The following is a 10,811-nucleotide window of genomic DNA, read 5'->3' on the forward strand; positions in this document are numbered from 1 at the left end:
TTCACTGCATTTAACCAAAGGTTCCCCAAGTATCTCAGGCCTCGACCAACCATGCAACACCGCCCTCTGGATATAACTTAACCAGCATATCATCAGATATTACTAATTGCCAGTACCTTCCCCTCCATAGGTGCCCAGCTGGCCCATATGCGAGTATCCTTTGCTACCCTTCACTCCCACAGGTGCTCACCACAATAACTGTGAGTCATCCACATGTATCCCTACATTGATAGGTCCTGATGAGACCCCACACTGTTAGCGGGGTCGAAACACCGTTGATAACTTGAAGCAAACCAATTCTTAGTTCCTATTATTATATTAAGAGGCTGTTATCATTTACTGTGTACCCATTGAATGCTTGTCTCTGCAAAAATATTGAAACCTTGTTTCTATGTCACAAAAAGTCACAATCCATTTTGATAGGTTTCACTTTTTCACTTAGGGCACTTCACACTGAAATTCTTTAACAAATGTGAAATAATAATAAAAATACCTTGTTTCTCTATACATTCTGTGTTACTTGTCATTTTTTTCTCTGACATTTATGTATCTCCACTCTATTGTGATTGTGCTGATATATATATTAATAGTAATCATTAGTGTCCACAGGAACCTCTGTTTTCTTTGCTTACTTATTTTGGTCAGAGCAGCTCTTGAAGGCTAGTGATCAGATCTCTAACTTTCGATCTGAGAGTTGAGAGCTGGTTTCCACTGGGACCATGGTCAAGTATCTGCTGAAGATCTAGTCATACTTTAGGTTTTTGTTAGTTGGTCAGGCAAAGTGTGGCAGTTTGTACAGTGCTCTTTTCTTAAAACTATCACTCATAATTTCGTGCACTAGCAGGGCTACATATTTCATGGGTAGAAATGAGAACCTGCACAGTAGGGAAAGTGTTGGACTTTAGAGAGGTTAGATTTACTATTTCACTACTCCACTCATATGGACACTCAGTCACTTATACATTCACTCACACAACTACTCACTCACCCATACAGCTAGTGAATGGTTATAAGTCAGTCAGTCAGTCAGTCTGACTGAATGGTTATAAGGGCACGTGACTGCTTGTGTGAGTTGTTTTATGGATCTGGGAGTGGGTGTATAAGTGGTTGTGTGGTTCTGTGAGTGGTTGAATGAGTGGTTGTGTGGGTCTGTAAGTGGGTGTGTGAGTCGTTCTGTGGATGATATCATCAGTGATGTCATTTGAGATGTTATCAATGATGACACTGACCATGTCATGAGTGATGTAATATGTGAGATCATAAGCAGTGCTTTGCAGGGGCGTAAGTTGTAGTTATCTCAGGTAACCATAACTGCTGAATTTCAATGGTCTTGTATGAGTGACATCTGAGCCTAACTATAACATCCCTGTAACCTTTGGTTTTTTAGTTAATTTCAAAGGTTTTTTAAATTTTATTTCCTAACTGTAACCCGTATCCTTTCAGAGTGTGTGTGTAAGTGGCTGTAAAGGTCAGTGAGTGGGTGTGTGAGTGGCTGTATGGGTCTCTGGCTGGGTGTGTGAGGGGTTATGTGGGTGTGTGAGTAGCAGTCTGGGTGGGTTAGTGGATTTGTGAGTGACTGTTTGGGTCTGTGAGTGGGTGTGAGTGGGTTTGTGAGTGGCTGTTTGGGTCTGTGAGTGGGTGTAAGAGTGGCTGTATGGGTCTGTACAGTGGGTAAAGAAAGGGGGTGGAGCTTCCGACAAGCTCTTAGCAATACCACTGTGTGGTACTTACTGGTGGTAGCAGGAGGGGTTCTTCGCCTTCAACGATCTTCAGCATCCAAGGGGCTTCCTCCCTCAATCAGTAGTGTACAAGGGGGAGCAATTGCAGAGTGTTGGAGAAAGGGGACGAGCCTCAAGCGAACTGTCAGCAATCCCGCTCTGTGGGGCTTACTGGTGGTAACAGGAGGGGTTCTTGGCCCCCAATGACCCTCAGAAGCTAAGGGGATTTTATCCACAAACCAGCACCGGGCCAGGAGGCAGAGGGGTGCCAGGAGGCAGAGGGGTGGGGAAGGGGGTGGGGTTTCCGACAAGCTCTCAGCAATCTCGCTGCGTGGGACTTACTGGTGGTAACAGGGGAGGTTCTCAGCCCCCAACAACCCTTAGGTTAGAATTCATCCCTCTATGAGTAGTGCGCCAGGAGGCACATTAGCTGAGTGATTGAGAAAGGGGCGGTCCTGGTGAGCCAAAGCAGGATTCGCGTTTCTACAGGGGACCCATATGGGGGATCCGTAAATTAGTGGAGATGAGAAAACATTTTTTGGAAGAGGTAAATTTGCTGTTCTCTCTCAAATCTCAGCAACAGTAGAGAAAGTGTTGTGTTTCGAGAGATTTGATTTACTATTCCCACTCCATCTTAAGGTTCCTTGCTCACTGTTCCAGTGGAACCAAGCTATACCTGGCTGATGAGCCCTAATAAGGGTGAAACCGGTCCTGGGTTGCTTGTGTGCCGTTCCTGGCTATTCAGGCAGGACAGTTCCCATTGGAGCAGTGTGGAGTAGCGCAATTTAGGCTTTGCCCTCATAAGTCACAATTATGCACTTATATCTTGTATTCAACGTCATATTCATTGCATGCCTTAATTTAATTAACAAATGAAATGTAATCAACATAAAGATTAGAAACCTATTTTACGTGTACGCTAATTTTCAGTTGGAATGTATAACATGTACTCTTATTCACATTTGCATTTATTCTTAATATTACATATGTGTATGAGCACTTATGTATTGGAAGTTCATAATTACCTGTTTAGCTAATTTAGCCTGACTGTAGGCCTCAATTGAAGTGCATATTGCCATGCCAGCATGTTCTCTTTTTCTTTGCAGGTGCACTATCATTATTATTGTTAGCTAGAGAAAGTTCTATTGTTTGTTGATAGTTAAGCCAGGAGGGAAGAACTTGGTAGTGAACACGTGGAGAATTAATGGTAGAAAGAAGTCTTCTGATCATCACTCACCAAGACAGAGAGATGTTGAAGGTTGAGAACTGCAGTCTATGTTCAATCAATCAATAAACTTTATTTATTTATTCAGATAAAACCATAAAAGTCATGCAAACATCGATAAAATTCCCCGTATGTACAGAATAACCAAACAGTGTGACCACTGTGATATAATTACATTATAACAATAAAATCCCACTATCAGAATTAATCACAGCTTGACCTGAGCCTGATGGCGGCCCTTAACAAGCTAAGCGTATACAATACAGTATCATTTGATAGAAGTTGTAAAAAAAAAAAAGCGAGTCTCACCCTCCTAAAACAAGCCTTTTTTAGAAAAGGAATATTAAAAGACTTACCAGGGACCTCATAAAAACTACAAAACATTAAAAAGTGCATCTTGTCTTGAGGAGAGCCAATCATCGCAGCCACAGGGCATGAGGCATTGACCTCTATGAGCACCATGCGGTTCGGCCAACAGGTAATGAAAAAGGTCAAGCCTCAATCTGGTGAGTAGGAAACAATCATGATTGCTTTTAATCCCTAAAAGATATGGTTTAGTGGTTTGTACGGTTTTTAACCCAATGTACATAGGCACACTGGGCTTGCTCAGCTCTGTTGCTTCTCTGTCACAACAGGGCCTTCTAAAAAACCACCATTTTGGCCAGGTAAGATCCCTCTTGCAAATGCCCTCTGGGTTATTAAATAGATTCACCCTTCCCAGACTATGGAGGCCATCTCTTACATACTTTAGCCAGCTAATGCGATTAACATGATCAAGCGACAAACAATCCTTTAGGATATCCTTGCCAAGAATATTTTCTTCCTTGGCCCAAATCTTTAACCACAATGCTAATGAACAGAACGTCAGTTCATCTGACAGAAAGCCGTCCCCAGCTCTTGATGCACAGCGTAGGATGAGACACTCTGCGATAAAGAGAGTACCCATCTCAGGAAGGTGTTTTCTGTGACTCGCAGGGCCTACAGCCCAGCGTAACCCCATAGCTCACTTCCATAGCTGACCTTTGCAATACATGTGGCTCTGTAAATCTTCCAAAGGGCCCATATTGGTTTCTTCCTTTCTCTGGAAGCAAAATTAAAAACAGCTGCGGTCGCTCTAATCAGGGGAGACCAACTCAGAGCATCGTCAAACACTACTCCCAGATAAGAAAAAGATTTGTCATCAGGATTGTCAAGGTTCCTATCTTAAAAGTAAACTGCTGGGGCGTGGCCAAGATGGCGTCGGAGTAAGACGTGTTTTTGAGTCGCTCCGGCGTCCAACCTACTAAGCATTGTACAGCATCGCCCTCGGGGCTCTGATCCGCTCTGAAACGACCGCGGAAGCCAGTGGCACTGAGCGGAGTGGTCCGGTATTCTCGGCGTGTCCCGGAGTGGCCGTACGACGCCGCCAGGAGCCCTTCATCATCGGACCTGCTGAGCACCGGTCTTGCGTGGAAGCGAGGCCGCCGTGGAGCGCAGTGCCTCGGCGATCTGCCCTCCCCGGCCATCGGGTCCCCTCCTCTCCTGCGGGACGGTGGTTCAGTGGTGGACTCCTTGCTTTGAGAGGCTGAGAGGCTCGACAGACGGCTGACCACGTGCGACCTAGACTGTGGAGCTCTGGTGGAACCAAGCAACCTGATCGTGGCTCTCCCTGTCCGCCGCGTCGGCGCCCTAGGCGGCCTCTACTGGACCTGAGGGTACTCCCCGTCTCTGTGAACATTGTGCTGCTTGGGGGGGGCCTGTACCCTATGCCGCCTGCAGCTCGGAACTGTTGGGCTTCTGCGGAGCACCCGGGATTAGACACTGGTTGCCTCAGAACCCTGCTCTGCCACGCGGCCCATTTCTTCGGCCCACACGACCCGGAGACAGTGGACTCAGTTGGGCGGTGGCGGTGTCGAGTGGTTACCCACGTGCCCGGCTCCGTGGGGCGAGGATCCCGGCTCTGCTGACACTTCTTGGCGTCTTTGGGAGGCCTTCGCACCGCCATTTTCTCGGGCGGCTACAACTTGTGACGCACGTGCTATTGATCGGCCTACATCTTGGGCGGCCTTGCCTCCGCAACTCCGCCGCGATGTCGAACTTGCCGCGCAAGGGGAGGACAGTGAAGGAGGGAACCTCTAAAGCATCGCAACTGCCGAACTCCCCCGGAGCTAGTGGCTCGGCTAGACAATCGGACGAGGAGGCGCCCGCCACCAAGGCATTCATGTTGGAACTCTTTGCCTCGATCAAGGAGGATATCTCCGAGCTTTGTGCTCAGCTAGCGTCGGACCTACGTGAGGTCCGGAGAGATGTGGACGGAATAGGTGAACGGGTGGCCACATTAGAGGACCATGATCTGAGTATGGCGAATGACGTTCACCAATTACAACAAGATGTTCTTCGCCTTACGGACCAGAACTTGAACCTGCAAGCGTATGCCGAGGACCTGGAAAACCGCTCCAGGAGAAACAACATCCGTATAAGAGCGGTCCCCTGGGATGGTGAGGCTGGTGACCTGAGGGGGTATGTGCAGGCCCTCTTCCTGCAAGTACTGGACGAGGAGGACGTTCTAGAGATCAAACTGGACAGGGTACACAGAGTTGGCCTGCCCAGACGAGGGGGCCCCCCTCCAGACATCCTTGCGTGTGTCCATGATTTTCAAACTAAAGAACGTATCCTCCGGAAGGCTAGGACCATCTCCACTTTGAACTTTCGAGACCATCGGCCGCAGCTGTTCCAGGATTTGGCGGCGTCCACGCATCAGAAACGGAGAGAATTCCGGCCTGTCACTGCCTTTCTGAGGTAACAGGGCATCTCCTATTCCTGGGGTCACCCCTTTCGGATTATATTTAGATGGCAGAACAGGTTGGTGCAGATACGCTCCCATAAGGCCGCGAGGGAGCTGTTGGGGTTGGAGGAGGACCCGCTATCGCAGGTGGCGCAGTCCTCGCCTTCGCGGCGGCGACGTCGCTCTTCATCCTGGCATCGAGTTGGAGCTTCCCCGGAGCGGCTGCGACCAGACCACTCTATCAGCTTGCAGGAGAGGGGATCGGCGGTGGCGTCGGTGGCCTCAGCCACCCTTGCGGATTCTCATCAGTCCTCTGGAGCGGCATGACCCCTGACTTCTTTGATGGTTGGGCGCCGGGCGTCTCTGTCCCTACGGCCCTGGGGTATTATGGTACTTTTGGAGAAGACACCCTGGGCCTTGGCCCTGGGGGCCCCTGATCTGGTGCCCCCACCCCGATCCCAGTCTGATGTGGACCGTGTGACCTGTGGCCCATTGGAACTGCCGAACGTTCAATTCAGGTTGCGGGCCTTGTGCTCTGTTTCTTTGTTTTTTGGGTTGTTGCAGGGGGGTGGGCCAGTTGGTGCTCTGACTGTAGTTGTGCTGGCGGGGCTGTTAAGGTTGGGAGTGGGACTGGGGGGGTTGTGGTGGCGACCGTGTGTGAAGGCTGTATGGTGCGTGGCTGTCTGGACGTATGCATGGCGTGGAGTCTTAGTTCCCCATTATGCCTATTAGCATAGGGACCTGGAACGTGAAGGGCCTTAACTCCACGCAGAAGCGGCAGAAACTCCGGAAGTACATTGTGGACCATCACTTAGATGTGGTCGCCCTTCAGGAAACCCACCTGGCTAGGAGGGACGAGATGAGACTCCGTCATAGGCAGTTCCCCCTTATCTACAGGGCGTCCGCGCCCACGAAGCATAGAGGGGTGGCCCTTTTTTTCCGGGCTTCCCTCCATTTTCAGCCCCTTGGAGTGAGTGTTGATAAGGAGGGTCGCTGGCTAATGGTGAAGGGGATGTTGCATGGCCGCTTATGTACTTTTGTGGTAGTGTATGCGCCGAATGCGGGTCAGAATGGCTTCTTGCAGGTTGTGCTGGATAGGATGGGGGATTTTGTGGAAGGGCACTTACTCTTGCTTGGTGATTTCAACATGGTGTGGGACAGAGACTTGGACAGTTCTGGGGCGCGCAGAGCAGACACTGGCGTCTTCTCAGAGGAAACAAAGCATCAGCTGGGTGAAATGGGGCTCGTAGACAGTTGGCGCTTTATCCATGCACAAAATAGGGATTACACTTTCTTCTCTAACGTTCATCGTTCATACTCCCGCATTGACTATGTCCTGATCAGTCAGGCTCTTCGAGGGGATATACGGATGTCTGACATATTTCCGCTCTCGTTATCTGACCATAGCCTGGTGGTTCTGGGACTACATTGGGCTACTGGAGGGGACGGTTGGCGTAAATGGTACTTCCCGGCAGCTCTAGTGAGGGATGAGACGTCCTGTAAGGTCTTGCGCAAGGCTATTGGTGATTTCTTTCTCCTTAATCCTCCTTCCGACACGTCGGTGTACAATACATGGGACGCGTGCAAGGCCTCTTTGAGGGGCACGTGCCTCGCTCTCAACGCGAACCTGAACAAACTGAGGCGCGAAGAGAGGGAGGCTCTTGAAACGGAACTTGCCGCTTTAGAGCAGGCCCACAAGGCGAATCCCTCCAGGGTGACCCAGCGCCCCCTGACGGCGGTGCAAGGGAAACTGAGGGCCCATTATAACAACAGGGCGGAATTCACTCTTCTGCGTCTTCGGCGTACCTCCTACTCTCAAGGCAATAAGATTGGGCGCCATCTTGCTCGAAAACTTCGGGATAAACGCGAAAGAGATTATATAGGGGGAGTGCGTGACCACGCGGGCTCTATTCAGCACAGAGACGCGGACAAGGCGGCCATATTTGGTCGCTTCTATGCAGCGCTCTACTCGAGCGACGCTCTCGACCCGGAGGCTCAATCCAAGTTTCTGGAAGATCTGCCTCTCCCGAAGGTCTCCAATGAATGGAATGACTTACTGTCCTCCCCCATTACCCGGGAAGAGGTCCTAGATGCCATCAAAGCTTTGAAGCTGCATAAGGCCCCTGTGCCTGACGGCTACACGGCCCTCTTCTATAAGACGTTCGCCTCCGACATTTGCGGCTACCTAGTCTCCCTCTTCAATGCGATGGCGACTGATGGTAGGACCACGGACTCCATGGCCGAAGCGTTGATTACTGTCATCCCCAAGCCGGGGAAGGACCCTACTTCCTGTACATCTTACCGCCCGATAGCGCTCCTCAACCTGGACGCTAAACTGTACTCCTCCATATTGGCGGGCAGGCTGCAGGATCTGATGCCTGCCTTGATCCACCCTGATCAATCAGGTTTCATTAAAGGTAGGCAGACCCATGATAATCTGCGACGCGTCGTCCACCTCATTGAAAAAGCGGAACGGTTCCGTATACCAGCGGTGCTAGTAGGGCTCGACGTGGAGAAGGCCTTCAACCGCGTCGATTGGGGATTTTTGCACCGGACGTTGGTGGCCTTCGGGTTCTCGCCCCATTTTATACGGATGATTGAGGCCAACTACAGTAGCCCTACCTCCCGAGTGTTGGTCAATGGTCATAGATCCGGGAGCTTTTGCCATTCCCGAGGGACGCGCCAGGGGTGTCCCCTCTCGCCCCTCCTCTTCGCCCTCAGCATAGAACCATTGGCGTTGGCGGTACGAGAGAATGAGCGGATTCTAGGACTCCCCTTTACGGGCGAGCAGCATAAGATCTCTCTCTTTGCCGACGACGTTCTGTTGTCCATTCGTGACCCAGCGCTGTCACTACCCCATGTCCACTCGGTACTCTCCACTTATGAGGAGGTGGCAGGCTTTAAGGTCAACTTTGACAAGTCCTACATCTTAAATCTGACCCTGCCACCGGGGGAGGTGCAACAGATTCGGCTACTTACTCCCCTTGCGTGGGCATCGTCGTCCTTGCTCTATCTAGGGGTGCGACTGACTTCTACCATAGGTGCTTTATTCCAGGCTAACTTCCCCCCGATGTTGACATCGATCCGGACTGAATTGGACCGATGGAAGCCCAAATTCATCTCATGGCTGGGTAGGGTTCATGCACTCAAGATGGCCCTTCTCCCCAAGCTTCTGTACCTCTTTCAGGCCTTACCTATCCCGATAGGGCTGGACTACTTTCGCCGATTGAAGACCATGATGCTGAAATATGTCTGGCAAGGTGGCCGGGCGCGGCTTCCGTTCACGGTTCTTCGGCACCCGCGCTTAGAGGGAGGAGTGGGCTTTCCGGACATGCATTTGTATTACAAAACCGCCCAATTGAGAGTTCTTGTGGAGTGGTCTCAACGGCTTCAGAGAAGCACTGGCTCCACATGGATCGGAGTGTTGCGGGTCGCTCCATCTGGGATTTGGCCTGGAAACCTAAGGTAGACCGGCCCAGAAACGCGTACATTAGCACCCCCACGAGCACAGTGTTGAAGGTTTGGGACACGGTGAGTAGCGATGATCGATGGACCACATTCCCGTCCCCGTTCACCCCGATCCATTTCAACCCGGCCTTTCCCCCGGCTCTGGCAGAGGGTCCCTTTGAGACCTGGAGGGAGGGTGGCTGCAGAGCCCTCACCCACCTGTTCCATGGCACTGAACCCCTCTCTTTCCACAACTGTATGAGGGATTATAGAGTTCTACCGACGGAGCGTTATAGACATCTTCAGCTCCTGCATTGGGCGACGTCGCCTGGCGTAGTGGATGCCGCTACCAGACCCTTGACGAAATTCGAATCTTTCCTCCTGCACACCTCCACCATGAAAGGGGTGATCTCCTTTCTATACAAGTTGCTGTTAGATACTACTATGTCTCCGCGGCCGCGATATCAGGATCACTGGGAGACCTCACTGGGGAGGGACATTTCGGACAACGAGTGGCAGGGCTTATGGAGGGATGTGACGGCACATAATCACTCTTCTGACCTTAGGGAGGCCCATATGAAACTCATCTTCGATTGGTACTTATATCCATCTAAATTACACCGCATATTTCCAACGGCTTCGGATAGGTGTTGGCGGGGCTGTGGGACCATATATGGTGGGACTGCCCTACCATTAGGCCATTTTGGGCCGAGATTCTCTCCCACATTAAGGATATTCTGGGTTACCCGCTCCCTGATTCTATGGACTTTGTTCTACTAGGCCTTAGGGACCCATTGCTTGAACACCAGACTAGGGCGGATAAGCGCATTCTATGGTTATGTTTGGGTGCAGCCAAGATGACTTTGGCATCCGCTTGGAAAACCCCGACTGCCCCTGCTGTCTCCTTGTGGCATGCCCGCCTGTGGCGTTTGTTGAGCATGGAGCGTCTCTCTGACATTTTCCTAGGGAATTTTAAGAACTTTATGTACAATTGGGGCCCGCTTGTGAGATTTTTGTCCCGAGGCCTGCCCTCGGCAGTGTGTCCATCAGCGCTGCGAGCCCTTCATCTTTTCCAAATTTAATTGCGGGAGTGACTGTGGTAGATTGTGTGCATGCTGGCCGCCACCACTGGGGGGAGGTGAATGTTGGGGAGGGACGTGGGAGGGGGGGTAGTTGGGGAAGTTATTTCTTGTTTTCTCTCTCCGGTTGCGACTTGCTGAGCTCTTGGGATGGACATTAGGTCTTGGATGAAGCTTGGGCTGCTCTTCCTGTCCGAGGACCTTGCATCCACTGTTGGAGTCCCAGGCTTGATTTGGACGCTGTGATGGACGGACCTTTCTGTCCGCGCTTCCGTTGCTTTGCCTGGCTACCGCCATCTTCGATGTGGTTTCTGGAGCTCGACTGCCCCTTCGCTTGCGAACATATTCCCCCTCCATTTTTGCACCCCCTGTGTGGGGATTTGTGGCGAACTGTCGCCTGTTTTTCTTTCTTTTCTCTTTCTTGATCCCCTTGCTCTCTTCCCTTTCCCCTTTCTATTTCTGCCTTGTATACTACAAAATAAAAATGTATAAAAAAAAAAAAAAAGTAAACTGCTTTACTGTACGAGGACCCACCTGCATGACAAACGGGTTACTGTGACGGTTACTGTGATTGACCA

The sequence above is a fragment of the Lissotriton vulgaris genome, chromosome 5 (assembly GCF_964263255.1).
Source record: "Lissotriton vulgaris chromosome 5, aLisVul1.2, whole genome shotgun sequence".
Taxonomy (NCBI): domain Eukaryota; kingdom Metazoa; phylum Chordata; class Amphibia; order Caudata; family Salamandridae; genus Lissotriton; species Lissotriton vulgaris.